Source organism: Mirounga leonina, unplaced genomic scaffold, assembly GCF_011800145.1.
Source record: "Mirounga leonina isolate KUSES-001 unplaced genomic scaffold, KU_Mleo_1.0 Mir_168, whole genome shotgun sequence".
Taxonomy (NCBI): domain Eukaryota; kingdom Metazoa; phylum Chordata; class Mammalia; order Carnivora; family Phocidae; genus Mirounga; species Mirounga leonina.
The window spans coordinates 58,292,725-58,300,329 of record NW_023270426.1 but is presented as its reverse complement, the minus strand read 5'-3'; positions in this window follow the sequence as shown (position 1 = coordinate 58,300,329).

Genomic DNA, 7,605 nt, shown 5'->3' with positions numbered 1-7,605 from the left:
GGTAAGAAAATAATACAGATATGTGCAAAGAATCATGGGAGCCAAAGGTATCACTTCACAGGTTAAAGGACATTGAAGGAAAATCTTGGGGTATGAGTAGGAGTTCATCAGGTAACAAAATCCTCATTTACAAAGCTATTGAGCTACAAAATTATATGATATATCCAAGAAATGTCAAATAATACCCTGTGACTTAAGAACACTATTTGGGCAGCATGATAGAAGATAGAGATGGAGGTTTATAATTCAACGTCTTTTCATTGTATGTTTTCCTTTACTGGAAGGAAATTTTAATATATATTAAACTGAAAATTCTGTTTTCTTTACTGTACTGAACTTAGCAGCTTGGTGTTCTCTAAAACATAATATAAATTATAATTAATATTCTTTAGCAGATACTATTTTATTGCCAATTTTCCTAAAGGAACTACACTGTTTAATTAAGAATACTGATTCATCAGTAAGTATTTATAAATCTGGGCTACTATGCTACATATATGTACAATTATACTATTTATAGTTTGTATCATATATACAGTATAAAGATTAATTATGTATGTATACTACATACCGTAAGTATAGTATAGATGAGAATAGTAAATACAGGGGCACCTGGGTGACTCAGATGGTTAAGCGTCTGCCTTTGGCTCAGGTCATGATCCCAGGATCCTGGGATGGAGCCCCAGGTTGGACTCCCTGCTCAGTGGGGAGTCTGCTTCTTCCCCTGCCTCTGCTCTTTGCCGCCTTGTGTGCTCACTCTCTCTCTCAAATAATGAATAGTAAATATAGAGCCTGTGTGTATATATATACATATATGTGTATATGTATCAGGGATTATATATAAGATTTATGTTCACAACCTTAAATTTTCTTCCTAAATTATGGAATATGTCCAGCAGAACTGACCAAATCCTTTATTTTCCATTAAAATTTTTAGGTGAAAAACCTGACCAACAAAAAAAGTCTTTGAAAGTAAATGAAAATGTTAAAAAAAAAGTAAATGAAAAGGTTTGAGGGTGAAACCATCTGTACAAGTGGGAAAAATTTAGTTTGTAACCTTTTTTTAAGTAGTTCTCTTGAAAATATTTAATATGTTAAAAATAGTGTGTCTTCTTTAATAACTTAGTTCAATAGAAGGGGAAGATAAAACAAATAGCTCAGTAACGGAGTCTCTGAATTAAGTATCTTTTAAAATGCTGGAGTGAAGATGCTGCTCTATATTTGTTGGTAGTTAGAAATGGGGGGAGGGTTCTGAGAATAAGACCAACTAAAATAATAAACCAACCAAACAGAATACTACTACTACAAATTCAAAGCTATGTCATCTGAGAACTCTTGGTCTAAATGAAAACAAAAGATTATGGAATTGGGAGTTTATCAAATAAATGAGCTTTCACCTAGTGAAGTAGTAGGAAAAAGGATGAATAATCATTTTAAAACACAGGCTGAAAAAAATTAGGACACACAATGCAAAAAAATTAATATAAAAAAAGTCACAGGACTGAGAAAAATTCTCCCCTCAAAATATAATGTGAAAGCTTTAGACCTATGCTTACTAAAATAAATTGGCTGAAAAAAATACAACATGTATGACTATGGCCAGACAAGCCTTGGATTGCTTCCTAATGCCTAGAGATTTGTGCTGAGACTGACACCAGATTATATTATGTTGTAATGGCATCAAATGGGGCTCACCCCAAGGTCACAAAATTCTGTGCCTTAAAATCTTACTCCTAGTTTACTCTTTGTTTATTTGTACTGATGTTCTAATGAAATTCTCTATTTTCTCTTTTTTTTAAAAAAAAAGCAAATGATGAGCTTTGACACATTTCTCACTAGTCTTGTTTGAAAGTCACAACTTATTATACAGACACATATATTTTTATCCTTTACATTCTAAATGACCAACATTAAGCTACATGTTAAGGATATAACCTTGAAAAATATGGACATGAGGGGCGCCTGGGTGGCACAGTCCATTAATCGTCCAACTCTTGGTTTCAGCTCTGGTCATGATCTCAGGGTCATGGGATCAAGCCCCACATCAGGCTCCGAGCTTGGGGCGGAGTCTAATTGGGACTCTCTCTCACTCTCCCTCTGCCCCTCACTTCTGTTTTCTCTCTCACTCAAGTCAATAAATAAGTCTTTAAAAAAGAAAAAGAAAGAAAAATATGGACATGATCCTTGCCCTGTTGGAGTTTAAATCCAATAGGGACAGAGAGGTAAACAGACAATTGGAAAACAACATAATACATGTTATAATAAAAAAAAGTAAAGGGGTTATGAGAAATGTCAAGAGAAATTATTTGGAGGAATCAATATTTTGCTTCCTAGAAGAAATAAAATCTAAGCTAAGACCTAAAGTATAATAATCAACTGAGACAGAGAAGGGTGGGGAAATTAGGGAAATGTTTCAGGCAGGAGAAACAGCATGTACAAAATGCCAGAGGTAGGAAGGCATGGATTCTATGGAGGTGTGAAAATTGGAGAGATAAGCAAAGGCCAGTTCACACATGGCCTTATACAGCATGTCAAGGAAACTGAGTATTTTCAAGCTGAAGAAGAACATAATTCTACAGGTTTGCTCTGTAGAATCATCTGCTATATTCTATGGAGAGAGTTGAAGACAAGACTAGAGGTAGGGAGACCAATTGTAACAGTGTTGTAGTAGGTCAAGCAAGAGGCAAATTAGAGGACAGAGAGTTGAGATAAAGTAAGATTAAGGAAATATTTAAGATAAAAATATATAAGGCCTCATATGTGGTGAGCAGGGGGAGGAATGAAAGAAACAAACATAACCTTCAGATTTAATGAGCAGCTGGGTAAAGGATGGTACCATTTAATGGGTTGGAGGGTGTGGTGGGGGGCTGTGAGACAGGGAAGATGACAGGTTGAATTTTCAACATGTTCAGTATGAAGTTCATAGGGGATGCCTAGTAGGCAGGTGGATACAGAAGTCTGATGCTCAGTACTGAGGTCTAGGCTAGAAACAGAAATTTGGAATTAATCAGATTATAGGTTCTGTAAGAATTCAAATCCTAAAACCAAGTAAGACTGGCCAAGGGAAATGGATAGAATAAGAAGAGCTAAGTGACAAAGTCTGAGCCTTGACAAAGCCTAACATTTAGGGAATGAAAAGAAAAGGAGTACTCAAAAAGGACTGTAGAAGAGATTGCAGAGAAAAGAAAGAGGGAGTCCTCAACAGTGTCCAATATGGTTGAGAAGTCAAGCAAGACAAAAAAAAAAAAAGAGAGAGAGAGAGAGAGAGAGAAGTCAAGCAAGGCAAGGATTTAAGAGGCATCTATTCTTGTAGAGATTGGTGACAAAGAAGATAGACTATTAGCATATATAAAAATACATGTGTGTGTATATACATACATATACACATATGTATGTCTTTAAACACACTCATTCAATTATCATAACAACATCATCTGATAGGTACTGTTAATATGCTTTTATCAAGATGAGAAAATGGAGACACAAAGAGACAATTTTTCCAAGGTTACACAGCTAGTAAGTGGTAGAGCCAGAAATTGAAATTGGTTGAGGACTTGAGTGGGAGGTGAAGGAATATAGATTGGGAGTGCAGATAACTCTTTCTAGCAATATCACTGATTTCAAAGATAGTTTTCTTTGGGCAGATTGTCTCTGCTAATCAGGTTCAAGCTATGTGGTGAATGCTACCCAAATTGCAGACTGACTCTCGAGATAACAAATGGCTTGTGGAAAAATGCTTTTAAAAATCCAATGTGTTCAAATGGCAGCGATAACAACATGAAAATTTTTTTTTCCAATGTACCTTCTCCATGAATTTTGAAAACAGTACACTATTGTTGCTCCTTAAACCTAAAACAAGTGTAAACCTGCCTGGAGCTACTCTAAGAATCATTCCAACAAAGTTCTCCCAATGAATCCACCAAAATAACTAGAATGTTGAACAATGAGTTTTAATTGTTAGTACATCTTTATGAAATACCCGTTACGTGTATGCATTGTCTGTTTAGAGTGCTGTCCTTCCAGAAACATCTTTAGGAAGCCAGGATCCATTTGGTCAATTTGCGCCACCATAGGAAATTAGTTAAATGATAAATTGTCACAAAATTGAAATTTCTTAGTATGGGTGAAATACCACTGATTCGTGTCAAAGAGAAGAAATTCCTCCATAATTTTCTTTTCATTTCCAAATATTTGGGGAATATTGCATAGCCACATTCATCATCTGCTAGTATCTTATTATAAACCATTGTTGGATGAGAAACCACATTAAAGTATTTGCTATTTGCAGGATTTACTACTCTAGTATAAGTAAGTTTTAACATGGTATGACTGAGAGCATAATTATAATTAGAAAATCTCTTTTTAAACCAGATTTAGAAACAGAGTGATCTCTGGAGCTTTAAAAAAGGTGAAAAAAAGATAAGTAAAATTATTAAAATTATGATAGGCCAGCAGTTTTTGGAAAGTTTAGGAAACCATCATTCAATTACAATGTTCAATTTGGTAGTCTGTTTTCTGTCTCTTCATTTAAAAAAAAAAAAAAATTATATCCAGAAAAGAAAACCAATAGTGTGTACGGTTGGCCTCAAGATTTTTCTTTGGCCAAAACTGCCTATTTTCCATAATTGAATTTCCCAGTGACAGTCCCATGAACTTTATTGCCAGGTTGACTAGCCAAAGATACTCTATTGTCCCCCTACCATACGAAGAATTGAAGGGATGCTGAACACAACTAACATGAAATTGGGAAAGACAATGATTTGTTTTTAACCGCAAACGGCATAATAATACTTAGATGAGCCAAAATTTTGGAACAAAATAAGTTTGTTTCCAATATTCTAATATGTTACATTGGCCATGTCAAAATGAGGTTACATTGTCCCTAGGACAACCCTGAGATTCCTGAGGCACTCCTCCAAACCTCACTGTTCTACTAAACATGAAGTCTATCCTGTCACCTCAGAAAGAGGTTACAGTGCCCTCCTCCACTGACAAGAGACACCTAGGAGTTGTAGCCCTGTGCTTGGCCACAGGCCTTATTTTAGCATTAGACACCTGATTTTCAAAGGTTATCTTTCCTAAATTAAAGGAAGAGTGAGACTGATGATGTGAGGGCTCCCCTGTGCTGACTGTGGTTTGCTTACCTAAGATCCTGTAAGTTTCCCAGTAAGAAACCATACCTTCCAGGTGATAAATGGGTCAAATTCACAGAATATTACAAGTGTGGGAGGGAGGCTGGGAGAAAAGGAGGCTTTCTTGCTTTCTATTTCCAGAATGTAGTGTAACTGGGATACTCACAAGATTTGGTCGAAAGAAAGAAAGAAAGCCAGGAAGTAATAGAAAAGTGCTAACAGAATAACTAGGAAACACCTTCATGATCTCTTTCTTTTTATTTTTCTACTACTAAGTATTTTTTGTACTCTCTTCTTTATTTTTAACCACTTCTCTCCTCCATCCTATTTTTCCTAACTTGTCCCCTCTTAAATGTAAAATATCCGTAATTGTCACTGCAATTATGTGATCCAGTGGGATCTGTACATAAATCCTTTGATTCAGACAATTACCATTAGATTCAAACATAATGACCCAGTAGATACCTGCCTTATATGAACTCTTACTACCCACAACACAGAAAATCCACTTGCACTGCCCTTCCTTTATTCCAAGGGTTATTACTAAGACCAGATAAACATGACCTCCCACACCATTTTCATTCTAGAATCAGGAATCCTCACTGAACATACTTGTTTCCATCCTATTCCCAATTCCCTTTCTCTTCTGGCTGATAAAGAATACTGAAGTCCTGGGGTGCCTGGGTGGCTCAGTCGTTAGCTGTCTGCCTTCGGCTCAGGTCATGATCCCAGAGTCCTGGGATCGAGCCTGGCATTGGGCTCCCTTCTTGGTGGGAAGCCTGCTTCTCCCTCTCCCACTCCCCCTGCTTGTGTTCCCTCTCTCGCTGTGTCTCTCTCTGTCAAATAAATAAAATATTTTTTAAAAATAAAAAAAATAAAAAATAAAAAATACTGAAGTCCTGGGTCTCAGGCCAAGCTACCAAGAAGTATAAAAGAACACAATAAACAGGAGAATTGGAGAAAACGAGTTTCCATGTTAGTCTTGATAAATGAGGAATTGCTATCTAGCTTTCTTGCCTCCGAGTTTCATCTCCCTCTTATGTTAGTGAAGGAGCAATCTCCTTTTTGCTTTCTCAGTAATAACCATCAATCTTATCTATCAGAACCTTCAATATCCTAAATTAGCTTTAGTTTTTGCAATAAAAGTTGGCATGAAGTCTCTTTTTTTTTTCCCCAGAAATGATATATGCAGCTAGAAATCAGGTCCCTGAAGTCTACATTCCTCACTCATTAAAGACAATTAATAATCCATTTTGGCTCACAGAAGGTAAATATTCCATCATCAATTTCTTCTTCCATTTTCTAAGCAGAGACTCTTGAAGACACTTGGTGAGCACATTGACTAAGACTACAGAATCAGCTGATGTTAAAGCCATCATAATGGGTGTTCTTCGTAGGTTCATTACCTATTTCCCTTTTCTTCTAGCTTACTTGGTCAATTTATATAAAGCACCTGTTTTTTCAACCAGCTACATTATATTGTTGACTACAGTAGCAAGACCAATGTCAGAGACAGGTAGATTTAGGGTGGCTTGGCTCTGTATCCTGACAGATATGACTATTATTCCTTGTCATTTTGTCAGAAGCATCTTAAAACCCAGAAAGAATCTATAGAGACCAAATGATCCATCCCTCTGTCTTCATACTTCTAAAGGATTATTTTTCATATTTGAGGCACCTGAGGTCCAAAGAGGTTAAGGGACTTTCTGGATGTCCCTCTGTTAACAGTAAAAGGCAACAAATAGCCCATACCTCCACACACTCTTATGCATAATACTATATGCTATTTACTACACCCATGAAAGACAAAGTAAAATAGTCTGTTTTATGCTGTCAATAAGTTTGTAATCTTGAAAAAATCCATCATCTACACATAACACCCCAAACACCATATTCCAGTGAATCAGCCTACCAACTATGTGAACTGGAATAAAGTACCAACTTCTCTAAACCTCAAATTCCATTTTCATAAGATGAAGAAAATAATAATAATTTTCTTAGAGTTTTTTGAGGACTAAATGAGTTAATACAGAGAAAGTTCCTAAACAGTGCCTAGCATGTATTAGGCTTTCAATAAACAGTAGCTATTATTTTATTATATTATTAGTCACCAAATCCTGGTGATTTAGATATTAAAATAATTTCTCTTACAGCTTGAATGAGATGTATTTAGGAAAAATTAAAAATAAAGTACTGCTTTAAAACTGCAGGTAGTAAACATGAAATATTAGCCCAAGAAACTGTAGAGGCTAGATACATAAGCAGCTACTTAAAGGGGTTATATAAACGCGGCATTAACAATTGACAAGAAGGAAAAAAGACTGATGTGAGGATCCATGCTTGAGGTTGACAGTAAAAGATGGAAACTTTGCTCTCTTACCAATGTGCTTTGCTGTTATTACCAGATTTAGCATAGCATGGCGCCATTAGGTAGCAATGCAGCTTCTATTACATTAATTGAAGGCAGTCTATC